The 27,139-nt window shown below is 38.8% G+C and overlaps 1 long non-coding RNA gene across 1 annotated transcript in view; it reads left to right on the forward strand.

Moving 5' to 3' along the window:
• LOC140508309 (uncharacterized) overlaps positions 1 to 27,139 on the forward strand; it is a 219,531-nt gene that overhangs the window by 4,961 nt on the left and 187,431 nt on the right. The window contains exon 2 of the long non-coding RNA XR_011968382.1: positions 7,994 to 8,077. This is a non-coding gene — a long non-coding RNA (uncharacterized lncRNA). The remainder of the gene's footprint in view (positions 1 to 7,993; positions 8,078 to 27,139) is intronic.

The following is a 27,139-nucleotide window of genomic DNA, read 5'->3' on the forward strand; positions in this document are numbered from 1 at the left end:
TAAGTTACTAGCCCCATTTAACAGAGGAGGAAAGTCAAGCTCAGAAATACTGAGATTAGTCTAGCATAATGCAGTAAATTAGGAGTTAGGATTTAAATATTCATCTTCTGACTCTAAGCAAGTTTTCTTGCCTTCATTCTTGTATCTCCTTCAATCCATCCTTTATGTTGCAGGCAGATTTATATTTCTCATGCATAGAGTGGGTTGACATTCTTTTGCTAAAAACATTTTTTTCCTTTGGTTTTATGTTGCCTATATAAAATTTCATTCTCCTTGCTTGACATTCAAGGTCCTCATTCTCTGGTACCAACCCAACTTTCCAGAGACATCTCTTGATACTCTCCTCTTGCTCCTCTATATGCCAGCCAAGCTGGAGGACTGTTTACTCCTAAAACATATATTTTCCACATCTGTACATTTTTTATATTATTCTCTATGCCTGGAATATTTTTGCCCTCTGTAAAGGGAATCCATCCTTTAAAGTCCAAATGAGATACTGCCACTTGGAATTCACATGCTACTTTGTTTTGTACCTCTCTAATGCACCCCTCATGTAATATTGAGGATTGTAGGTAAGCATTTGTGTCCTTCTCACTGCTAGAAATGAGAGTTTCTCAAGAGCAAGGTCCTATTCTTATCTGAGCTTTGTATCTCCTCTAATTCCTAGGGCAATGCTTTGTACACAATAGGTCCTTAATTAATGTTTATTCCATGAATGTTCAGTGAATTAATCTTGTCTAATGTTAGGAAAGGCATATGGGATAGTTAATGTAGAAACTTCATCTCATTCCTGGTGGGTGAATATTGTTCTGCAGTAAAGTTGATAAGATCTGGGTTTATAATTAATTCAAACTGGGAACAGACTTTGGATCAGAAACTCTAAAATATATTTCACTTCTAGCATGAGGTAGTTATGAAGTATTATCCTCCAGTGCCAAATCAAAGAAAGGAAATATACTTAGTTTAACAATAAAACTGACTACAGTTGAGCACATGATACATTGACATTTTATGTCATAAACATGATTGGTGAGGGGAAGAGAGATTTGATTCTTTCCAAACTCTGAAAAAAATCACTGTGGATTTATCTTCAGTATGTATGATTCATTTACCCTGTAGTTCTGTCTTCAGATCCAACTGATTTGGGGGGATATAGATGGAATAACCCCAAATACTTAGAAAAATGAAGCCACACTTCCCTGCTGAAAAGTCACCCATTTGTAGGGAAACTCAGGTCAAATAGCCTGACAATGAAACAATAGGTACCAAATGCTTTCTTCTCTCTAGGAAGATAAATTCCTTAATGATTTTGGCTCCCTACTCACTCTATCTCCCTTCTTTTGGTAGGTTAGAGATTTCATCCTAAGCTGTTGAAAGGTGATTTTGCTGTAATAGGCAGTGTCCTCCTTATCACAGCAGCAGAGAAATGGAAACCCTCCTGTGGCTAGAGCCAGATCTTAAGGTGAATGAGCAAGGTCATGAGCACCCAGCATAGTGCTGGTTCTGATGATAGAACTATTCTCCTCAAAAGTTGTTGACTGTTACATTGAATTGAAGGTACCTTAAATGTAGTTATTATGTTTTGATGGGAGACGAATCATTGTCACAAACATATTGGGGAGGAAGAATCCTTTGCAAATTGATATAGTTGAGTAGGAAAAAGGAGGTGATAGTATTTTTATCACCCTCACCCCATTTGTTTTAATCCATAACTCTTACAGATATGGAAATAAATGTGTACTCTTAGATCTCAAATTAAATTTTGAGAAGGGTTCCCTTGTCCTCTGTAAGTCACAGAATACAAAGATTTTCCACAGAGAAAGGCTTCCTTCCTTTTGTGACCTTTTGATCTCTCTCCCTTGCAACCTTGAAAGAAATGTTTGGGCAATATTTAAACCTTCTGAGTAAAACAAGAGATCCCATATACCCATATTTCCAGCATTGAGTACGCTTAGGATCATAGATTGAGAATTGAAAGGGAGCTTAGGGTCATGTAGTCTAACTTCTGTAGATGAAACTAGCACCAAGAGAGTGAAATTGATTGACTCAAAGAAACACAGGTAGTGATAGAGGTGGAATTTGAAACCAAGTTTTCTAATTTCAAATCCACTGCTCTTTTCATTGTACCACATGGTATCTATAAGTACTACTTTGGAAATCATCCAGGGCATGGTAGTTCTAATGCCTTTTAGTCCATCAACTAGGGGTGGGAGGCAAAGAAAAGAGCTCATCTCCTTTTCCCTTAGAATTGAGGCTGGAACTCTGACATCCCTTTCATTTTACAGAAATGGAAGTGTCTGGTGGGAATGCATCCAATTATCTTCAAGATAAGAGTTGTCCCTAGTTTGATTTAAGTAGAATTGCTCATTTTTACTATCTGAAGAAAGATGACTAGGTTGGTTTAAAAAATAAAGAAATAAAAATGTTTTGGTGGGTGAGTAATTTTATTTTACTCATTTTTACAAGTATGGGGGAAAATAGAGTCTGTGAATAGACTATAGTGCACTTGAGATTTCCTGTGGCAGATCTGATTCATCCAGCTCATCATCATCTCTGCCAATGGCACCAAAGGGCACTCTAGAATTATAGAATCTAAGTGCTAGAAGAGATGTTAGGGACCATCTGCTCCAACTCACATATAAACTGGAATCCTCACTACACATCCTTGGCAAATGGTCATCTTATCTTTGCTTGAAGATCTCTAGAGAAAGAGGACTCATAACCTCCTGAGGTAGTCCATTCCACTTTCAGACAGCTCTAATAGTTAGGATTTTTTTCCTCACTTGAAGTCTAAATTTGTCTCTGTTCAATTTTTATCCTTGGTCCCTAGTCCTACCCTCTGGGGTTATGCAGAAAAAAATCTCATCTGTCTTCCCTTCACATGCTATCACGTCACCCCTCAGCCTTTCCACATATTGTGAGAACACATTGTAATTCATTATGTCAAACTCCAGAGGATGAGATTGTGCCACAAGCTTTTCTGGTGTCCCCCAATAAATAGATTGTGAATACTCCTCTTGAGTCTATTTGTCTTTTCAGTTTGTACCACACCTTAGTGTAATAAATTTCCAAGATTTACTCGTTGGATAAAGAAGTGGTTTTTAAAATTTGATCTTGAATCTGCATACTTAAAGTCAAGGAGGAAAGGAATAAGTATTTATGTAGTATCTACTATGCACCAGGCATATGCTTGAAGCTTCAAGCAGTGCCTCCTAGTTATGAGCAAATGAGTCAATGTTCATTCTATGCATAATTGTTTTTTCAGTTTGGATTGTACTTCAGTATTTCAGCATATGTGTGATTTCATTGACACAAGCATGTACCCCTCCCTCAACCCCCCACAATGGAGCAGGAAGGAAATAAGCAATTTATTAAGTATCTAGTCTGTGCTAGGTGCTATGTTAAGTGATTTATAAATATCTCACTTGATCTTCTGCAACCTTATGAGGTTAGTGCTGTTATTATCTCTATTTTAACTGAGGAAACTGAGGCAAATACAGGTCAAATGACTTCTGTAAGGTTACACTTCTGAGACTGGATTTGAACTCAGGTCTTCCTGATTCTAGGTTCGATACTCTGTCCATGGTGCCACCTATCTACCAGGTTGATAAAGCAGATTGCAATCTATCCATGCCTCCTCATCCCATGTGACCTGTTGTAGGGCCAATGCAATATTCACATTGCCTATGGCAATCATGAATATGCCAGTGTAATTCTGAATTGTGAAATACAACAGACTCTCTACATGGAAGACAGAACCAAAACATTTTATTCAGACACCAGAAAGCCAAATCCATCATAGTAACAAAGAAGTCTATAAACAATAGCAATGCAGAGGGCAACACCATTCCCAAGCCTTCCCTCTGTTAGGTTCCCCACAAACTAGTTTCTTTAAAGACATTACAAACCAGCTCTCTCACTCATGCTAGCCAGCTCCCTGCTTTTCTCCCTCTCCCTCAATTCTGATTACTCTGACCAAATTTTTTTTCAACTCTGCTCCAGCTCTGCCTCTTCCTGTTCCATCCTTCCTGCTCTACCTCTTCTTGTTCCATGTGACTTAGACTTGTGTGACTCAGGCTTCCATGGAACTTAAGCAGGTCACATGGGCCTATTAATGAATAGGAAAGATCTTCCCATTTAAATTACCATTACACCTGTCTCCATGTGCTCCCATAAATACACTACAGGGGTATAGTCAGTGTTCTGGGGTCCTAATTTTAGGTATCATCACATTATATGGCTACTGTTGCAGTATGTAGGCCTTTCATATGTCATCCCTCATTCCCAAGGAATATATGAGTAGCCCTTTTTGTTTTTCTGTCATACATGTCATTAATCATGAAGTGCCATAGTGGATAGAGTGCTGGACTTAGGAAGACCTGGGTTTAAATTCAACCTTATACTTACCAGGTGTGTGTGTTATTTCTACAGCTAAGGAAACCGAGGCAGACAAAGATTAAATGACTTGTCCAGGGTTATGTCTCTGAGGTTGGATTTGAACTCAGGTCTTTCTGACTCTAAGTTTAGTACTTTAGTTATTTAATTTCTGTCTCAGTTACCTTATCCATAAAATAGGAGTAATAATAATACTTACTCTCCAAAGTTCTTGTGAAGAAAAATGAGAAGATATTTGCAAAATTCACATGTTAAAATATGTGAATGCCAGTGATGGTGATGATGATGATGACAATTTTTATGCTACTTCTTTCACATAATTTGTTATTGATAACATGACACAACTTATTCCCACACCCTTGGGTTGACCAACAATTTTGATTCTTTGGAGATGGTGTTATATGATTTGGAGGCATATAACGTGACCAGAAGAATAGCGATTAAGAGAGATTTTTTTCCCCTAAGGAGAAATTTGGGTTTACTGAAAATGTTAACAAATTTCACAAATCCATTTATTCAATTCCTAGCTTGGTTTATTTTCCATCTGTAATGTCTGTCCAAGATATTATTTACTGATGGACTAACTCAACAAACCATTATCTAAATATATATACTAGTATAGAGTCCAGACCCAAGGCATTTTTCATCCACTTGTTTTTTCCTGTATATATTGTTGGGTTAAACTCTTGAGTTTAGAATAAAAATCTCATAAATAAAATAAAATCTCATTCAGGAAGCTCTGAAGTACTTCAAGGCTTAAGGCAATCATCACAATGGTATCTGGAAAAAGGAACATTTGCATGACCTCCCCCAGACTGTTTATCTTCCATGAGCTGATGAACATATATGTTTTCTTCTTTGCTTGATATTAATAATTAGTTATGTCTGTTTTGACCTTCAGTTTAGTTAAGTGGAGAGACAGTTCTGGTCCTGAAGTTTATAACAGAGTTATCTTTTTTTAAAAATTTATTTATTTAACTTTTAATATTCATTTTCACAAAATTTTGGGTTCCAAATTTTCTCCCCATTTGTCCCCTCCCCCACCCCAAAATACCGAGCATTCTGATTGCCCCTATCACCAATCTGCCCTCTCTTCTATCATCTCTCCCTTCCCTTGTAACCATCTTCTCTTTTGTCCTGTAGGGCCAGATAACTTTCTGTACCCCATTACCTGTATTTCTTATTTCCTAGTAGCAAGAACAGTACTCGACAGTTGTTCTATAACTTTGAGTTCCAACTTCTCTTCATCCCTCCCTCCCCACCCATTCCCTTTGGGAAGGCAAGAAATTCAATATAGGCCATATCTGTGTAGTTTTGCAAATGATTTCCATAATAGTTGTGTTGAGTAAGACTCACTGTATTTCCCTCCATCCTATCCTGCCCCCCATTGCTTCTATTTTCTCTTTTGATCCTGTCCCTCCCCAAGAGTGTTGACTTCAGATTGCTCCCTCCTCCCACTGCCCTCCCTTCCATCATACCCCCTCACCCCTGCTTATCCCCTTCTCCCCCACTTTCCTGTATTGTAAGATAGGTTTTCATACCAAAATGAGTGTGCATTTTGTTCCTTCCTTGAGTCAAGTGTGATGAGAGTAAACTTCATGTTTTTCTCTTACCTCCCCTCCTTTTCCCTCCACTAAAAAGTGTTTTGCCTGCCTCTTTTATGAGAAATAATTTGCCCCATTCCATTTCTCCCTTTCTCCTCCCAATATATTTCTCTCTCACTGCTTAATTTTATTTTTTTAAAGATATGAACCCATCCTATTCCATTCACTCTGTGCTCTCTGTCTCTGTGTGTGCGTGTGTGCGCGCATGTGTGTGTGTGTATGTAATCCCACCAACTACCCAGATAATGAAAAGTTTCAAGAGTTATAAATATTGTCTTTCCATGTAGGAATGTAAACAGTTTAACTTTAGTAAAGTCCCTTATGACTTCTCTTTGCTGTTTACCTTTTCATGCTTCTCTTGATTCTTGTGTTTGAAAGTCAAATTTTCTTTTCAGCTCTGGTCTTTTTATCGAGAATGCTTGAAAGTCCTTGATTTCATTGAAAGACCATTTTCCCCCCTGAAGTATTATACTCAGTTTTGCTGGGTAGGTGATTCTTGGTTTTAGTCCTAGTTCCTTTGACTTCTGGAATATCCTATTCCACGCCCTTCGATCCCTTAATGTAGAAGCTGCTAGATCTTGTGTTATCCTGTTTGTATTTCCACAATACTTGAATTGTTTCTTTCTAGCTTCTTGCAATATTTTCTCCTTGACCAGGGAACTCTGGAATTTGGTCACAATGTTCCTAGGAGTTTCTCTCTTTGGATCTCTTTCAGGAGGTGATCGGTGGATTCCTTGGATACTTATTTTGCCCTCTGGTTCTAGAATATCAGGGCAGTTTTCCTTGATAATTTCGTGAAAGATGATGTCTAGGCTCTTTTTTTTGATCATGACTTTCAGGCAGTCCCATAATTTTTAAATTGTCTCTCCTGGATCTATTTTCCAGGTCAATTGTTTTTCCAATGAGATATTTCACATTATCTTCCAGTTTTTTATTCTTTTGGTTTTGTGTTGTGATTTCTTGGTTTATCATAAAGTCATTAACCTCCATCTGCTCCATTCTAATTTTGAAAGAACTATTTTCTTCAGTGAGCTTTTGAACCTCCTTTTCCATTTGGCTAATTTTGCTTTTTAAAGCATTCTTCTCCTCATTGGCTTTTTGAACCTCTTTTGCCAATTAAGTTAGCCTATTTTTTCAAGGTGTTATTTTCTTCAGCATTTTTTTGGGTCTCCTTTAGCAAGGTGTTGACCTGCTTTTGATGCTTTTCTTGCATCTCTCTCATTTCTCTTCCCAGTTTTTCCTCCACCTCTCTAACATGATTTTCAAAATCTTTTTTGAGCTCTTCCATGGCCTGAGCCCATTGAATATTTATTCTGGATGTTTGGAATACAGAAGCCTTGACTTTTGTGTCTTTCTCTGATGGTAAGCCTTGTTCTTCCTCATCTGAAAGGAAGGGAGGAGATACCTGTTCATCAAGAAAATAGCCTTCTATGGTCTTATTTTTTTTCCCCTTTTCTGGGCATTTTCCCAGCAAGTGACTTGACTTCTGAGTGTCCTGTCCACCCCCACCTCGCCTCCAGATCCACCCAGCCAGTGTTTGGGGTCTGAGATGCAAATGCTGCTTCCCAGCCTCAGGGCTTTGGGTGGGGGCAGGGCTGCTATTCAGTGTGAGATTAAGTTCAGGTGCCCAGGTGGGGGCAGGGCCACCTCACGGGGCTCAGTTCCCTCCAGGAGTTTATGCGGAGACCTTCAACAATGGATCCCAGCTCCTGCCTGCTTTGGGAGCCCTTGTCTGCTGCTGCCTCCACTGCTGCCTCCACTGCTGCCTCCCAAGGGTGCCTGAGTTATGGGGACAACCCGCTCCCCTCTTGGTCAGCCAAAAAGACTCTCTCACTGACCTTTAGTGCCTGTGGGTGGAGGGACCTGCACAACCGCTGTAGATTCCATCCCTGAAGCCTGCTAAGATCTGCTCCCCCTGGTGCCGCACGGCCGAGGCAGGGCTGGGCTCCATTCCAGGTCCAGTGCATGACAAATCTTTGGTATTGTTTTTTCAGGTCTCTCTGGAACAGAAATCTCCTCCACTTTGTTGTTCTGTGGCTTCTGCTGCTCCAGAATTTGTTGGGAGTTCTTCTTTACAGGTATTTTATGAACTATGGGTTTAGAGCTAGTATATGTGTATCTTTGTACTCCGCCATCTTGGCTCCTCTATAGCAGAGTTATCAAACACACACAGGCTGGGCACAATGAGTGCAGGTCAAACCAGATTAAAATACAATTGGGAAATATTTAGCAAAATAAATACAAATAGAATAGAACATAGGTAATGTTAATATGTGGTTTTCTAAGTCAATATGCAGCATGTGGGGATCCTTATGTATGGGTTAGTGGCCCCCATTTCTATCTGAGCTTTACACCACTGGTTTACAATCATCTAGAAGTATAAAGTACCAGTCAGATAGCTCTAAGGCAAAGTGTCTTACGGAGATAATGTGGCATAGCCGGTTGAAGGCCAACCCCCAAGTCAGGATTCCCTGGGTTCATGTCCTACTTGTGAAATATAATGGCTGTGTAACCCTTGGTAAATCTCTTGACCTTTTAGCACCTAGGGCACTTTCTAAGATGAAAATTTACAGAACACTGCTGATCTGCTCACATGGAGTTTCATTTATTGATAAAATGAGAAATAATTATAATTATTAAAGAATTGTAAAACAAATACTATTAAAGATCAGAGGAACACAGATTCATCTTCACCATCTCTGTTGCCTGTCTGAACTTTTTTTAGACATTCTTCCAATCTTCCTTCTTTTGAGGGATCCAATATCTCTAGTAACTTTGGTTAATAATGCTACAAGTACATTTATCTCTTTTCTAGATAACCAGTTGTCAAATCTTATTAACTTAATCTCCTCAACGTAGCAATGATTCTTCATGGCCTCTAAGATAAAGGCGGTGTCTGCAACTGGATTTGAACTCAGTTCTTCCTCACTCCAAGATTGGCACTCTAGCCCTTGTACCACCTAGCAGCCTATTAACAACATATGTACTAATGGACAATATCTTTGCATCCAATATATATTCAAATTAGTAAATATAATAAATGGGGAGATCAAGGAAGGCTTTACAGTAAAGGTAGCATATGAATTGAAAATCTCTAACCCTAACAAACATTTATTACTCTCCATCATGTACTCTTCGAATCAATGACACTAGCTTTCTTAATATTATATGAACAAAACATTTCATCTTTTGTCTACGGGAATTTTCTTGGGCTGTCTCCCTATGCCTGGAATGTTCTTACCCCTAAATTGTGTACTGACTTCCCTGGCTTCCTTTAAGTCTCAACTAAAATCCTATTTTTAAGAGTAATCCTTTCCTAATTCTAGTACCTTTCCTCTATTAATTATTTCTGGTTTATCCTGTTAATAGTTTGTTTTTATGTATGAGTTTACATGAGGGACAAAGAAAAGTGGATGTTGGGAATGATTCACAGTTGGAGATTGGAAATGCTGAGGAAGGTCAAAGGATGAGGGAAGGAAACTAGCATATTAAGGCAGCATTCAAGCAACTGACCATGAAGAGTAGGCTGGGGAGGAAGCCTCGTATGTTTGGGAGGGGACTAATTGATTGTGTGAAGTGAAAAGGACTGAGTGATTGGCTGAAGTTCTGTTGAATGATAAATTGTTCCTTCCTATTACCACAGCATTCCTTTCTAACTTGAAACTACTCTGAAGTGCTTTGTGTGAAAAAGTAGAAAATTATTGAATTCAATCCGGCTCTTATAAGATAACTAGTAAGTACTTCCAGTTGTGGGAGGAGTGAGAGAATGAGGCTACCACAAATTCACCCATTTTTTGGCAACAGGATGCTTACATGAAATATGAAGGAGTTTAAATGAGAAGTTATTTCAAATGACTGGTCATTTACTTAAAAACAAAATAAAATACCCAACCCAAACCAATCATAAACCCCTACCTTCCTCCTGCTTAGTAGGGGCAGTATTTAGATGGAGATAAGGCATATCCTTAAAAAACGTTATAAGGAATTTGATTGCTAAAGAGTTTGGGGAAGAGTGAAGGAAAATTAATCATCAAGGGAATGATTCTTGGAAAAGTTTTCCCCTTTTATTATAAATTAAGACAGTCCTTGGCAGTGTCCTTTTGGATCAATATGAAATACAGATCATTCTTCAGTACTACTACACAGCACTGCAGGATGGAAATTCTGAATGAACAAATGAAAATTTTAAGTTGTACAAAGGAAAAATGAGTTCTGATTTAGAATTACTTTTTTTTAACCAAAACTGGCAATGCACAAGGCTGATTCATTTGGGGTTTGGGATTCTACATGTTCAATAAGTAATCCAGATGGATATTTATTTTCTCTTTGGTAGAAAGAGCACCTAGTTTAAAGTCAAGAGATATGAATTTGAATCCTTACCTTTCACTGACTAACTAGGTGATGTTGAATGTCTCTTCTGTGTGTACATGTGCATTTGCATATGTATATGTGTTTGTGTGGGTTGAGAGGTAAGGACTGGAGGAAATGGTGAGTTCTAAGCATAAGGTTGGTTTCCATCTTTTGGGGCCAAGAGATGAAGTTATCAGAGCCAGCCCTTGAAACAAAACTTTAGATAATGCTAACCACGGGCAGGTGAGCTGGCCAAACTTCAAACAATGAAGTAACTAGGGCAAAACCAATAAATGTAATTTGACATCTGGTTGGTTGTTGTCCTTCATTCTCAAAGACACACAAAATGACATCACTATACTAGATTCAAGTTTCAGCATGTCTGACTGTGACTGATCAGACCAATATGAGCTCAGAATTTTCCACCACAGGTCAGGCACAAATAGTCCATGTGAACCTTTGGGGTGGGTTCTCTAAATTTACGCATCTTGTGCTTCTTCTAAAGTTTTTCAATTTTGCTTTGCTTGTAGAGCACAGCACCTTCTCTTATGTGGGCACAACATGCTGAGTGATCCTGTGCCATTGTCTCCCATATCACACAATGAATTCCAAATTTCTTAAGAGAGACCTTGAGAGTGTCCTTGTATTGCTTCTTCTGACAACCATGTGAACACTTGCCCTGTATGAGTTCTCCATAAAGTAGTCTTTTTGGCAAATGAATATTTTGTGTTCAAACTGGAGTTGCTTTCTCTGAGGCAGAAATTGAATGCTTGGTAGTTTAGCTCAAGGAAGGGCCTCAGTGTCTTATCCTGCCAAATGATCTTCAGAATGTTCCTAAGACAATTCAAATGGAAGTGATTCAGTTTCCTGGCATGGCACTGGTAGACTCTCCAGGTTTCACAGGCATACAGCAATGAGGTCAGCACAACGACTCTGTAGACCTTCAGTTTGATAGTCAATCTAATACCTCTTCTCTTCCATACTTTTCTTCAGATATTCCCAGTGAGCTAGATCTGGCAATACTTGAGTCAACCTCATTATCAATGTTTACATCCCTGGAAAGTACAGTATCAAAGTAAATGAACTTATCCACAGCATTCAAATTGCTGTAACCAATGGTTCCACACATGGATAGTGTGGTGGTAGCTGATGGTGGTAGCTGATGTGTTTTCTTGGTATTAATTGTTAGACTGAATTTAGCAAAAGCAGCAGAGAAACAATTCATACTTTGTTGCATTTCAGCTTCAGAGGCTGCATTGAGTTATTTGCAAACAGAAAATCATGCACCAACAGTACTCCTTTCACTTTGGTCTTGGCTTGTAGCCTTTTCAAGTTGAAGAATTTATCATCAGTGTAGTAGCACATACATTCTTATTAAATGCATTTTCACCTTAATTGTGTTGCATAGAAGAATTAAAAGGAATGGGAAAAACCACGAAAGCAAAACAAAACAAAACATAATGCAAGAGAAAATGGTTTGTTTCATTCTGCGATCCAGTTCCATAGTTCTTTCTCTGGATGTGGAAGGCATTTTGCCTCAAGAGTCCCAGAGAAGTCTTTATGGAGGTGATAGAAGTTGAACTGAGATGCAAAGGAGGAAAAAGAATGTGAATGGTAGAGTTGAGGAGTATTCTCATTCTGTGCTTAAGGGTTGGTTGATATAGATACACAGAGGTGAGAGATGGAATATTAAGTTCAAGGAATAGTCCAGTTTTGCTAAAAGTCGTGTGTGAAGGATGCTGATGTGAAATATATCAGGAAAGGTGGGTAGGAATCAGATTGAGGAGGATTACCAATGTTAGGTTGAAGATTTGTTTTTTATTGTAGAGGTAACAAAATTCAAATAAAAGTTTTTGAGCTGAGACATGACCTGTGCCTTAGGAAGATTAAATACTATTATTAGGTGTTTATATTTTATTCTAGAGGCCACAAGGAGTCAAATAAAATTTATAGAACAGAGACATGACCTATGTCTTGGGAATATTTTTTTTGGTGTATGTATGGAGGGCATATTGGGGAGATGGAGAGAATGAAGTCAAGAAATGAGGAAGCTCTTTAGGTAAGAGGTAGTGAGGACCTGAACAAGGATTGAACCAAGAATCTGAAAAACCAGCTTCTGGTTCTAGTTAGAGCACTAGCTGTGTGACTTTGGAGGAGCCCTTAAACTGTCCTTATTTTATTTCAACAGATTTCATTCCAACAAATGGAAAAACTCACCAACAATTAGACTGGACCCAAATGGAATGGAGTGTTGGATTTGTTGCTAAGATACATGGGTTCCAATCTTGAATCTGTTTTTCACTGTCTCTGGGAGATTTTGCAAGGCACATTATCACCCTAGGTTTCAATTTCCTCAACTGTAAAATGTGGTTGAATTACTTAATTTCTAAGGATTCTTCTAATGAGAAATGTATGACCTTTTGGCAGTGGTGGCACAGGTGATAGAGTGCTGGGCCTGGAGTCAGGAAGACCTGAGTTAAAATCTGGCCTCAGACACTTACCAGCTGAATGACCATGGTCACTTAATTTCTGCTTGCCTCAATTTCCTCAGCTGTAAAATGGGGATAATAATGGCATCTACCTTGCAGAGGATGACCAAGTGAGATGATATTGTAAAAGTGCTTAGTGCCATGTGCAGATACTGTGTAAATACTAATTCCTCCTAATCCCCTTCTCCTACACCCATGGAATAGACTGCCTTTGGGATAATAGATGTGATATTGCAGAGTGGATTCATGATTTGGCCAGGAGTGGGACTCGACCTCTGAGGTACCTTTCAAATTTGAATCTATGATTTTTATGAAAAAAGAACCAAGGGAACTAGAGAGGTTTAGAAATCTGAGATCAGTGTGTTGGGATGGTTAGAAAAGGCTTCATGAACTAGACTAGGGGTGGGGAATCTGTGTCCTCAAGACCACATGTGACCTACTAGGTCACACTTGAGTTTCTAGAGGGCCTTAAGGCACCAGATTCCCCAGCCTGGTAACTAGACCTTCACAGATAAGTAGGGTGGGTACATAAGTGATAATGGAAAAGGTCCTAACTAGGGAGCTAGGATTCCTACTCTGCTAATATCTGCATTCCCTTGGGTAAGTCATTTTAACCTTTATGAGCTTTAATTTTCTTTTCCGTAAATGAAGAGATTAGATAAGTTAAACAGTTCTTAAACTTTTTTTGTCTCTGGATCTCTTGGCAGTCTGTTAAAACTTATAGATACTTCTCAGAATAATTTTTTAAATATATAAAATAAATCACAAAGTATCACAAGGGAAGGAAGTACAAGATAGCACCACAATTTGGAATAGTAATCTCCATAAGACGTAGTACTTCTTATATATTGCTGAAGTTGTATTATTAAGCCAACCAGCACCAACTGGGAGTGCCTATTTAACTAATGTTAAATACTAATTCAGATATTCCTAACGTGGGGAAATGGCAACGCTGCTACACTCAGGACCTGCTCCCCAAGGTTTCTCAGTCAGTCCAGTCCATATTGCCTGAACATTTGTTCTGACACAGAATGCTATTTTAATTGTTCCATGTGGTAGCCCTTGGTTCCCAAACTAAACTGTAAGATTACCTGACAGCAGTAACTGTTTCATCTCTGTGCTGTAGCTAGAACTTTGTATATGCCTTTATATTTGGCTTTAATAACGTAAAACTGTACTAAGACTTTTGGAACAGCTTGTAGCCTAGATGCTCACTAAACACTTGGTAAGTAAATCTATGTTTGTGAGCTGTTAAAAATTACTACCATATAGAGGAAATATGCTTCCTGACAATTCTAGCCTTAATGGATTTCTACATTCTTTAATTACTGTTACAAAGGAAGTCAGTTCTACTGAACTGCGGTCACCAATTATTAAAAAATAAATTTGTGATATAGCAATATAATATAGCATATTAATATGGTAATTAATATAATATATTATAGATAATATATAATAATACAGTATGCTTCTTTACTAACACCTTAAATAACAAGATAATACATTTAAAATATAGGCATTAATATTAAATTTCATTTTAAAAGACATCAGTATAAAGACAATTGTTGCTTAGCTTGAATCAAAACATTAAGCTGTAAGGTGATCTTTGGCAAGACTATATATACACATATAAAGTTGAATATCCAATTGATTTCAATTTTGTTTTGATGAGTACAAGTATTGAAAGTCCCATCTTACTTCACAAGGTGGGGATGGGCTTCTTTCAGGAAACACTAGAATTTTTTCAAGGTTTTTTGAGGTAAAAACCAATTGCAGCAATTTTTTTGTCTTAAGGTCAACGAGTTTATCTTTGGCTAGGTCAGCATCTTTGATAAAACTCATATCAGCCAAAAAAGGACTGCAGATCTGTGGTTGAACTTTAATGCTGTCTAGATAGAAATAACTTTTGAAGGAGTTGTGAAGTATTTTCAGGTGTTCACAAATTTATCTTTTTAAAGAAATCAACAGAGTAGTTTGTATCTCAGTTCCATGTTTCTAAAGTACTTCCTCTAGTTTTTAAAAGTTTTTACAAGGATGTCAGCTTCTACAGTCTTTTTGCATATCAGCAGCTTTGCCAAGAAACGTTTCAATTCTTCCAACAGCAATTATAACATTGACTCCAGAACCTTGAATGGAAAGATTTGTCTCATTTATATGTGTAAAAATATCTTCTAGGTAAGCTAATCAAAGTCCTGTCTTTTAAAGTAGGATGAGTAGAGTTCCTTTCTTTTTAATGAAAAGTAAAACTTCTATCCTTATTTCGGACAAATATTTCAGTATACAATTCAAGAACTGTCATCTTGAAAGTCAGTGAACTTCTCTGTGATAAATGTTTTTATTTAACAAAAATCTTTTAAAAATGGGATGATTAAGAGATCTGATTCTGATAAGATTTTCTGGCAGCTGAGAAAACATCTTTTGCTGTTGTTGGAAAAATCCTTGTGGCCAACACACATCTGTGTAAAAAACAAGTGGCAGTTATCAAAAGGCTTTCATTTTTTTCCCACAAAAGGAGCCAAACCAGAATATTTCTAAGCAGTACAGGAGCTCTATCTAGGTAAAGAATATGAAAGTTTTCTTTCTAGTCAAAGTTCGCATTGGTAAAAAATAATTAGCTATTGTTTCTAAAATGTTGGCAGCCTTTGTAGTTTCCAAACAAGATTCACAAAATAAAAATTCTGCTTTGATGGCATTAGCATGAACCTAATAAACAAGCATGAGGAAGCTGGCTTCGTTGAAAGACATTCATCATTTCATCCAAATGAATATTGAAGGGAACTGGCAAGGTTGACAATTCTTAAAAGAAACATCAGCTGTCCTAGGACATAACTCATTGCTTGACAATGGTGCTACCTTCATTTTTCTCTCTCTGACACCCCGCCCCCCCCTCTTTTTTCCAGTCCAGAAACTACCTTGTCCATTTGCAGTGCACATGACTTTACTCCAGTCTCCAATAACATCGAGCTTCTCTTGTTTGGAGGTCTGGTAAGCCCTTTAATAGGATGTTTCAAGAAAATACTGGCAAAGGTTAGAAATGTCCCAGCTTTTTTGAATTGAGCTTTCTTCCCATGAAAATAAACTAAATATTTAAATCATTTTTTATTCATTTTTTTCAGGATGAGCAGATGTGACACGCTCTTTCAGTTTTGTTGAGTTCATGGCACCATTCACAAGAATTTTTCTACCAAAAAACCCGGAGACTTTTGTGTCTCATAATGTTCAATAATGCATGTGAAATCACATGATACAGACTTTATCATGCCTTTTCCTTTGACATTTCTAACTGAAATTGGATCTATAAAATATAAAGATAAAACAAACTATTTGATTCAACTGATACTTTCTGAATCTTAGCGTTTTATTGTTTCTTAGTGATTGATAAATCAGTCTAGAAACAAGTAATTTGTATGCCAATGAAAGTATAAGATATTATAGAATTTGATACAGCAATTACATGAAAGATGGCAGATTTTATAATAGATCCCAAGTTTTCCCCCTTTTAATGGCTTTTAACTCTCCTGATAGGGAAACAGATTATGGCGGTATTTAGGAATCATTTCTTTTCTGGAGTTTAGCTGTTGTGTATGGAGTCATGTGGCTTTTTTTTTGTCTAACTGAAAAAGGTACTGATATAATTTCTTATTTTCTCACAAAATTATTTTTAAAATCTCTGGTATTTTATATTATAATTATTATATTATAATAATGATACCATCTGAATACTTATATATTACAGGTGCATGTCTTTACTTCATTTCATAGTTGTTTTATTTTTGAGTCTTCCAGTCATGTCTGAATTTATAACACTGTGTATGATTCGTATCTCTGCCAATCTGTAAATAATCATAAATGACTTTAAATACCATATTTCAATCATTACCTCAACGATTGCCTGTGTTTGAACTGAGCTGGCCTACACTTTTAAGCTTAATTGGGTTCCAAAAGGCCCTGCTGCCTTCCCAAGAGTAAAGAATTCTCAACGACCTAACTAGTTTGGCAAAATTTTAACAAACGATGAGAAAGATTCACTTCATTCCACATAGTGATCAAGAACACAGTTGTCAATAGAGAATACTGGAAAACAATTTAGATGTCCGGGTTGCCAGTGTAAGAACTTCTAACTTCACTGTTTGGTGGATAAATGACTGCTAGTTACTGGGTTCCCTGATTGTGAGCCACATGTGTTTTATGAGTGTCTATAGATGAGAAGAGTCCTATATCATTTGCCATTTAGCAGTGGATCTTATAAATACAGTGATTTTGAAGTAGTGATAAATATGAACAATACGTTGAGTTATCTGCAACAACTCTAATGTGATATGAAAATATCTTTGATTTCTATTGGTGACCAAGTACTGATTATACTTGTGGTTTGTTGCCTATATTCGTAATGGGAGGAAATATTAAATTTCGGTTAGAGGGTAGTGAAAATAAAGTTTGTGAACTCCGTGAAATCTTTCCATGGACTCTAGGTTAAGAACACCTGAGCTAGATGATATTTAAATTCTATTACAGATCTAAGATTCTATGGTTCTAGGTGCTAATAAGTAAACATGACTATTCTGGTCTATGTGGGAAATCTATCTCCCAGTATAAATCAGCATCTTGGTAGCTGGGAATGTTTTTACCAACAAACATCAGCCTGAGCCATTTTTTCTAGAATTAATTCCTCCCCAATAACCTGATCTTCATAGTCCTGAATCTAAAGAGTTGAGGGATTAGTGCAGTTATCCCAGAACTGGAAATAAAATAGAGCCTATAAAGCCTTGTCTAAATAGTCTGTCAGCCTCCTCTATTCATGTTATAGTCATGGTGATCTATTGACCATCTTTCAATTCAAGTCAACATTTATTCAGTGTGTACCATATACAAAGGTTGTGCCAAAGAACCAGATGTATAAATGGTAAATAAAACCTAGGAATTCTCAGGGTGTTCCCTGGGAATATGAAGTCAAGTGACTAAGTGTGATGATGAATTAGAACACTGGGTCAGGAAGCAAGCATATCTTCAAGCAGACTGGCCTATCGCATAATCTCAAACTTCAGATGGGAAAAACAATTGTTTGGTAGTGCTAAGCTGGGTTCTTCCCCCTCCTCTTTCTTCTCTGAGCTTCTCTATGGATTATAAGAGTTCTTAAAATGATTCAGTTTACCTTAGCAAACATATATTAAGCACTAACTATTTGCAGGATGCTGTGTTAGGCACTGAGTATACAAGGAAGAAAAAAATGAGAGATTCCTACGCTTTTGGATAATAGGGAGACTAAAGGCTACATTACCTGTAACACGAGGCAGAATGTAGTGAGTCAATGTCTTCTACTCAGCTTTGGGAGGGTATAAATTCTTCAAATTGATTGCCCAAGGCTGGGGGTAACTTAAGAAGTAAGTGATGTAATCAAAGTTCAGACAGCCTCTCATTGTAATATTCATTCTCTCATTAATTGTTAACCAATCAAAGTCGATTGCCACCCCCCCAACACCCCTCTTCCAATGGGTATATAAGCCATGAACCTGCCATGATGATTTAAGATGATCTAAGAGAGAGACAGTCAAATGACCATCCTTTTATGAAAATGCTGTAATTATTAATAAAATGATCAAATTACCCAGAAATTATGACTCTCAAACCTTTTTAAATGCCACACTGTGAAAGAAGAGATTACTTTCAGTTCCTGTGGGGGAATGAGGAAAGGATCTTGGGGGTGGGAGCTGACTTGCAGCTTGAAGGAAGAGAAGGTTTTTAATTGGTGAGGATTTAGAAAGAGTCTGTTCTAGGCATAGGACAATGTCATGGAGATAGCATGCTCCAGTGAACAGAGTTTGGAAAGAAAGGATGACATTGGGGAAAGGTTTGTAGTCCAGTTTGGTTAGAATCTAGAATATGTGAAGCCGGGGGAGGGGGGAGGAGTAGGGAATAAATCTGGAAAGTGGATTGCTGTCAAATTGTTGAAAGTCTTAAATTCTAGGCTAAGGAGTTAGTGTTTTATCCCACAGACAATGGGGTAGAGTTTATAGGAAGCTAAAGAACTATAACCTGCTGACTGAAGATAATACAGTTTGTGGAAAGAGAATTATGGTTCTGTGTGGGTGGGAGCCTCTTCCATGCCTGGGTGTCTGTTCTCATGTTGTCTATATGCCTCAGGTGTGGTTTCCTGGGCTGCCTCATGCTGGAAGTTGTTCAGGGTCTTGGGCTCAGAGAATCCTGGCATATTCAGGCAGTGACAATTCCATATACCCTTTCCTCAGGCTCTCAGATTCGTCTTTGTTAGTGGTTGTGGGATCTTAGAGTCTTAGGGGAAGGAAATAGATTGGAGATGAATGAAGGAAATCTCGATAGAGCCAGACCTGGGAGAACACAGAAGGAGACAGAATGCTGGATTTGGAATCAGGGACATAGATTCAGATCCTGTCTCTAGAAACTACTAATTATGTAATCAGTGGCAACTCACTTAAATTCTTTGTGCCTCAGTTTCCTCATCTTTAAAATGGAGATAATACTTGTTGTACCTACTCACAGTCATGGAACTCATTTGAAATAATGTATATCAAACAGTTTACAAACTTGAAAGCACTATGCACACATATTATTTATCCATATTATATATCCATATCATATATGTGTATATACATATATATGTATATATGATTTTATGAAAAAAGAACCAAAGGGGCTATAGAAGTTCAGAAGTCAGAGATCAGTGTGTTGGGATGATTAGAAAAGGCTTCATGAACTAGACTAGGGGTGGGGAACCTGCAGCTTCAATTCTATATCTATATATCTGTGTTTATATAGATATATAGTTGTCTAGATATACATATACATACACATATATACATATATATATCTGCATGTATATATATGTATATATACTTCAGATATTATCACCATCATTATTAAAAGTACTAAGGGAGGGCAAAACCATGGGAAAGGGTGCCCACCTACTCCTGACATCTTTCTATACTAAGAGTAGTAGTCATGATGGAAAGACCCCAACTTTACCTATTTCCCTAATTCTGCAAAACCCTGAATTTTTCTGATCCCTCCCTCTTTTTCAATTCTTTTCTTGCAGAGTAGTAACTCAGTTGGATAACCTAGATGATGAGAGATAGAGGGTGCTTAAGATCCTTCAGTAGCATAGAAAGGACTGAGCTTAGTACCCATGATACTAAGTTACCAGGTGGATTATGGGTTGTTCCACCTTTCTTTCCCCTTCTACTTCTGTCCCACTATTCCTCACTCCAGTGGCCTTGCTGCGTCCCTTCTTCTGTTTCTCCTCCTCATTCCATTCTAACTGAATTTGTATTAGAAAGTTGAACTGAACATTTTCCATGCTACTTGTTTTTGATATAAAAATATTGGTTGGGGTTCTGTATGTTTGGGTGTTTTTTCTAATTTGTTGTTGTTCAGTCATGTCTGACTCTTCATGACCCCAGTGGGGGCTTTCTTGGCAAATATACTGGAGGGGTTTGCCATTTCCTTCTCCAGCTCATTTTATAGATGAGGAAACTGAGGCAAACAGGATTAAGTGACTTGCCCAAGGTCACACAGCTAGTAAGTGTCTGAGGTCAGATTTGCACTGAGGAAGATGAGTCTTCTTGGTTCCCAGGCCTGGCACTCTATCCACTGTGCTGCCTAGCTGCCCCTCTTTTTCTAATGAGCATTTTCCTTTCTTGGCTTTTCTCCTGTTCAGTTGTTTTAATAACTAAGGCTCTAGAAGTGGGTGATGTTGGTTTTATGAAAGTTTCCTTATGGCATTGTGAGTTCTTAAGAGCTAGTGTTGGGTCTCCCGTGTGAGGGTGGGAAGCATCTGTTCTGCATGTCAGCTCTGACTTGCAGACTAGTTTTATGGGTGACTGAGGATAACACACTTATGGAGATCTCCTATAACAAGGTCTTGGAGAAGAGTTAGTAAATCTATTTGCATTAAAGCCATGCTCTTAAAGCTCAGTTTTGCTGAGCTAGATGAGCAAAGAAGATGAATGATAGGCTGCTATAAGCAAGGTGGCTTGAAGGGCACATTGAAACATGAGGTCACTGGAATATAGCCACTGTTAGGGTGAAATAGTAGTATATAGCACATGACATAGGGAGTAGAAGTAGAGAATACCGTAGATCAATGTGATCTAAAATAACATCCTGTTGTCCAGGTTGCAACATTGGCAGAGTGACCTATGGTATAAAGGGGTATCTAGCAGCAGCTCCAATCTCTCAGTGATGCGAAGGGCTGTCAGGGGATGGAGAGAGCTGTTGGCCACACCCTGGGCTTTTAGCCACATGGGTGTGATTATGATGTCTGAAAAAATCTCAGGACCACATTAGCAATAGACCCCATCAGACAAAGGATTTAACGCATGTTTGCTTTTGGCTGTACTACTGTATAATTCTCTTTTCCTTTTCTCCCTCATTTCCCCTTCCCCTCATCCCAGGAGCTCTAGTCTGGGGCTGTTCTGTCTACTTTGGAACATTAGATGTGTCAGACTATTTGGTGTCACATTTACTTTGCATGGACCTTAAAATGATAGGGGAAATCATAAGGTTTGGAGTCTTTAGTGCCAGAAGGGACCTTAGTGATGATCTAGCCCAGCCCTCTTATTTCACATATAGAATGGGTAATAGGAAAACAATGGGTTTGCTGGAATGGTGTATCTCCCATGGGGCTAGACACATGCTCTGGCTCCTTGATGAGAGAGATGCCTCAATCCATCAAAACAGGAGTTCCACTGACCACCTTGTTACACACAGGTAAGGAAACTGTAGTCCAGAGAGGCAAGTATTTACAAATATTATCTCATTTGATCCTCACAAAAACCTTGCAAGGTAGGTGCTGTTGCTATCCTCATTTAGCATTTGAGGAAACTGAGGCAAACAGAAATTAAGTGACTTGTCTAGGGTCACACAGATGGTGTCTGAGGCCAGATTTTTGAACTTAGTTCTGACTCAGCGCAGCACACTATCCACTGATCCACCTAGCTTGCTGGCTAGAGTCTATCACCCTGCAACCAAAACCAGACATGTTTCAGTGGGTACCCTCAAGTCTTGGGGAGTTTTGAACAGATACAAGGTTGTAGATTTCTCTACCAGCTTCTGGGAGAGAAAGGAAAATATGTTGGCATTCATATTGAATGGAAGAGTCTTTTTCAGCTTTGGTGGGTAGCCCTGGGCTAGATAGGATTTCATGGGAATGGAGAGATGTTTATTGTTGGCATCAGAGATGAGCTCCCCTGTGCTGTGCTCTCCCTGTGTGTGTGTGTATGTGACAACCTGTGACAGACACTATAGTGACCTCTAATCTCTTCCAGCTGCATCAGTAACACCCTACCTTAGCCATAACGACTCCCTTCAGTATCAAAGCTATAGACAAAAGACAAGAAGATATATTTTCTTTATGAATCAGTTACCCAATCTTTCACATGCTTAGGTTACATTGATTTTTGCAGAGCTTTGTTGTAAGGGATCTTTTATATCTGGCAACAGCCCTGTGCCTGGTGATGATTTTCCTATTGTATAGCTGGGGAAACTATAGGACAGATTTAGCAAGAATCCCATATCAGTATGGAGGAAGAGCTAAGACTGGAATTCATCTCCAGTGTACTAGGTTGCAGGTTATTCTTCATCCCAGTTACTAATTATGTGTGTGTGTGGGGTGGGGGTAGGGAGAGAGAGAGACAGAGAGAGAGAAACAGAGGGAGGGAGGGAGGGAGGGAGGGAGGGAGAGAGAGAGAGAGAGAGAGAGAGAGAGAGAGAGAGAGAGAGAGAGAGAGAGAGAGAGAGAGAGAGAGAGAGAGAGAGAGGAGAGAGAGAGAGGAGAGGGAGGAAGGGAGGGAGGGAGAGGGAGAATGAATGAGAATCCGAGTTAGAGGTTGGTCTAATTGAATTGTAACTCCAAAGAGCCCATGTAGATATCAGTGTTGCACTTGAGAAGTCTGTGGAACTCAGCTGAGATAGAGGAGGGGAAGGCTCCTTAGGTCAGCTATCGATGAAACAGAGAAAGGGAATGAAAAAACACTTTTGCAGCCCATGTATTTGCAGCATTCTTATACCAGTTTTGTGGGTGCTAATAGTTCTTGCACTTTTACTTCCACCATGGCTTTATCTATGTGCAGAAATGTCCTTGCTTGTGATGCTCGTCAGTGCTAAGTATGGGGTATGGTGATACTGATTCTAGGTGGAATTGAGAGTAGGGGCAGGCAAGGTGGGCAGCCATCCAAGGAGTGACACAGGAAGGGGTGTAATAGGGGCCACTTCAGTATAATTTGTTTTTATAAATGCACCTGTTTTGTTCCTTCCACCTTTTATTTTCCTTATGTATATTAATATGAGTGAATTCTTGAACCCCCTGCCCTGTCTGAGAAATAATTGGAAGTAGCCCCAAGTAATTTTAATAGTACTGTTGAGTTGGCCCCAGAGAGATTGATAGGACTGAGAAGAAAGTGGATTGTTTATCAAACTCCTAGACCAGGGGTTCTTGACATTTTTTTTGTGTCAGTTTGGTGAAACCCATGGATCCTTTATCAGAATAATGCATTTAAATGCAAAAAAATAAAATATATGGCATTACAAAAGAAACCAAGTTCATTGAAATTCATTTCATAATTAAAAAAAGAGCTTGTGGATGCCAGGTTAAGAGATCCTTCTAGACCCATAAGAAGTATTGACACAGACATGTTTTCCATGTGCCTGGGGAGTCAATCAGGTATTTATTATGTGCCTGGCACCGTGACAGTTAAGTGGCACAGTGGATAGATTACTGGACTTGGAATCAGGGAGATTCATCTTCATGAGTTCAAATCCAGCCTCAGACACTTACTAGCTGTGTGACCCTGGGCAAATTACTTCACCCTGTTTTCTTCCAATTCCTCATCTGTAAAATGAGCTGGAGAAGGAAATGGCAAACCACTCCAGTGTTTTTGCCAAGAAAACCCCAAATGGGGTCATGAAGAGTCAGAAACGACTTAAGTGACTGGACAACAATACTGTGCTAAGCATGGGGGTGAGAGGGTGGATACAGGTATAAGGAATGAAATAATGCCTAGTAAATAAATAAGTAAGCAAATAAATAAATAAAGCCTCCTAAAGAAATGGCAAAGTGGGGATCAGGCTATGGAGTCACTATATTCAAAACTAGTGTACATGACCAAGAACAGCTTGAAGGTCACAGGATCACAGGTTTAGACTGTGAAATAAGAGTTCATGTCACCCATCCTCCTTTTTTTTTAACTGATGTGGAAACTGAGGCTAAGAGAGACATGATATTATTTTCTCGATGTCGTGTCTTGGTGGAGCAGAGATTTGTATCAAGGTCCTCTGACTCTAATTAGATCCTTCATTACACTCTGCATGCCATTGTGTGGGATGCCAGGGCTTGTTTCACTACATGTGCCTTGGTATAGGTTGAGTTCTGGGTGACTTTTGTGGGAAGCCAAAAGTTGGTAGGAAGTGAATCGCAAGGGAGGCTTCATATTAAAAGTCCATGATGGGAAAACTGAAATATTCCTCTCTGCATCATGGTGATGGGATCCATTATAAAAGAGAGGTTTAATTTCTGGCTAAAGGGCTAATATTGCTCCCATACTGGAAACAGTAGAAAACCAAAGGTGGAACAACATGGATGAGGATGGAGAATTCTAGTTGGAATTGACACTGCCTGCTGGGAGCTGTTGACAGATGCTGGAGGAGTGATGATGGGCAGTGACAAGTGATGTTATCTGCTGGGAACTGCTGATGGCTGTGGAGAAGTGCAATGGAAGCTACACACTGAGGAAACAATTAGAAGATGTCACCTGATGGGATCCCTACCGAAAGCTTGATTAGAAGTGACTGATGCTCTATAGGTCTCTGGGGAAGGCTTATTCATTGATGTTTGTCGATATTTTCTGTTTTTCTTCCTTGGCTTTTTCTTTGAAAATTGGGAACCGTGGGCTTGTAAGGAGAGTCAATAACAACATCTTGTGTGGTTTCATACAGTAAAATTCCTAGGCAGGAGAGATGAGCCATAGATATGGTAAATTCTCCAATGTGTATCCACCTTTTCTTTGTTTTGTGAGGGCATCTGTCACAAAGATTACAGAATTCTACTCTCCAAGTGTTTATTTTGAAATTAACCAAATGACATGTGTTATGGTGGGTGCTCAAAACTTCTCATTGTCAGTAACTCATAGGATATATAATTTTATAATCTCTCCAGGGCATAGAGATTTCTTGTTTAGACTTGGATCTTAAGGATGTTGTTGTTATATTTGTCTTTAGGAGATCCTTCATGTTACATGCCTTGAAAAGTAATTTAGGAGGGAAGAATCAGTCTATGATCTGGGTGTGGGGCAGGAAAGGATGGTCAGAAGGAGAGGAAAGAATAGGATTCTTGACCAGAAAGGTCCAGGCTCAAATGAAATATCTGGGACATGGTGTGTTGGATAAGGCAATGGATTTGGAATCAGAAAGATCTGAATTCAGATCCCACCTCATAGACTTACTGACTGCAATTCTGTGAAAAGTCACTTTGCTTCTCTGTGACTCAGTTTCCATATCTATAAAATGAAGACTTTAGACTCAATGGCCTCCAAGGCCTCTTCTAGCTCTTCATCATGATTTTATGATCTCAAAGTAGAGAGGTTGACTACAAAAGAAGGTAGTAGTGAGAGATGGATAAATCCTGGTGGGACTGAAGAAGTCAGAAAGGGAATATGTATTGTCCCATATGTAGACTCTATCCTTTTCCTTTGTGTGTGAGTAGGCTTCTACCACTTTGTAGCTGTACACAGTGGCAAGATGACAGTTCCTTAGTTCCTTAACTTGTAGGAACATAGGGAGCTGAAGAAGGATCCTTGTGGAATCATTAGAGGAAAGGTTTCCCTGACTTTCTCATCACTTTCAGGGCTACTTGTATGAATGTAGTTGTTTTTGTAGTCTCACATTGCCTGTGTTCAGGGATTGGTAGCCTCCTCTTCCTTCCTTTTGGATTTGGTCTCAGTAAGACCATGGAGGTATATATAAAGGCATTGTGGGGAGGAATCATAGAATCTCAATGAGTGCAAGAGCCTATTTTCCTTAGGGATCCTAGGTTTAGGGTGTGAATATGGGTGAGACATAATTAAAGTTTTGGGACTGGATCTTCCTAAACTAATTACAAGGCTCAGTTGTGTGTGTGTGCGCGCGTGTGTGTGTGTGTGTGTGTGTGTGTGTGTGTGTTCATCCTTTGCTGCCGAAGAAGACCATGCCATCGGAGAAATAATGATACGAATTGCTCTTGACTGTGTTGAGTAAGCAAGGTCTGTACAGGTCACCATCCTCACTTTCTTCTCCAGAATCATCTGAACATCAGGATTACTGGAGATGACCCAGGATGAGGCAATTGGTGTTAAGTGACTTGCCCATGGTCACATAGCTAGTGAGTGTCAATTGTGTGAGGTGAGATTTGAACTCAGGTCCTCCTGACTCCTGCACTGATGCTCTATCCACCGCACCACCTAGCTGCCCCCAAGGCTCAGTTATTGCTTGGATAGAATGTCCAAGTTCAGGTTTTTTTCAATTCATGATTCTCTTTCCTTTCCCCCTCCTTCCCTGCCTACACCATGATTTATTCTTCAGCATTTCTGGAGGGAGATAAAAGGAGAAGTTGTTATGGCAACTGTCATCACTCTGTCCTCCGGCTTTGAGCTTCTGAAGCTTTTGTGAGTTATACAGTCCTCTTATAAGAAGGGAGATTTAAAATATGGTCAGGTGACTTTAGCCTTGTATTTAGTGATTAAGCATCTGCAAGCTTCAAAATGAGAATCTATTTTGTTGTTAAATTGTTGCTGACTAAAGCATTATTCTACTTCCTTACTGGCTGGATACTTGTACCAAAAATTATGGCATGATAATACTAGTAGTACTACTTACAGAATCATAGGATTTCAGAGTTGAGAAGGAGGTCAGCAGCAATACCCCAAACAAGAGAAAAGACAGTGCCCCACATTCAAGAAGAAGAAGATGTCTAGTTTTTGCTTAGAGAACTGTAGTGAGGGGAAATCCACTACCTCCCAAGACAGCCCATTCCACTCTTGAACCACTCTGATTCTTATGAAATTTTTCCTTTTTTTCAAGTTTAAACTTGCTTTTCTGTAATTACTTACCCTCCATTTGTTGTTATGTTCTCTGGGTCCAAACAGCAACTCTATACCCTCTTCCACATGATATCATGTCAAATGCTTAAAGGCAGCAAAATGTCTCTTTTCTAGGCTACAATCCCTAAATACCTTCAATTGAGCCTCTTGTGGCATCTACTTAATGTCCTTCATCGTCCTGGTTGCTCTGCTCTAGACA

The sequence above is a fragment of the Notamacropus eugenii genome, chromosome 1 (genome assembly GCF_028372415.1).
Source record: "Notamacropus eugenii isolate mMacEug1 chromosome 1, mMacEug1.pri_v2, whole genome shotgun sequence".
Lineage (NCBI taxonomy): Eukaryota > Metazoa > Chordata > Mammalia > Diprotodontia > Macropodidae > Notamacropus > Notamacropus eugenii.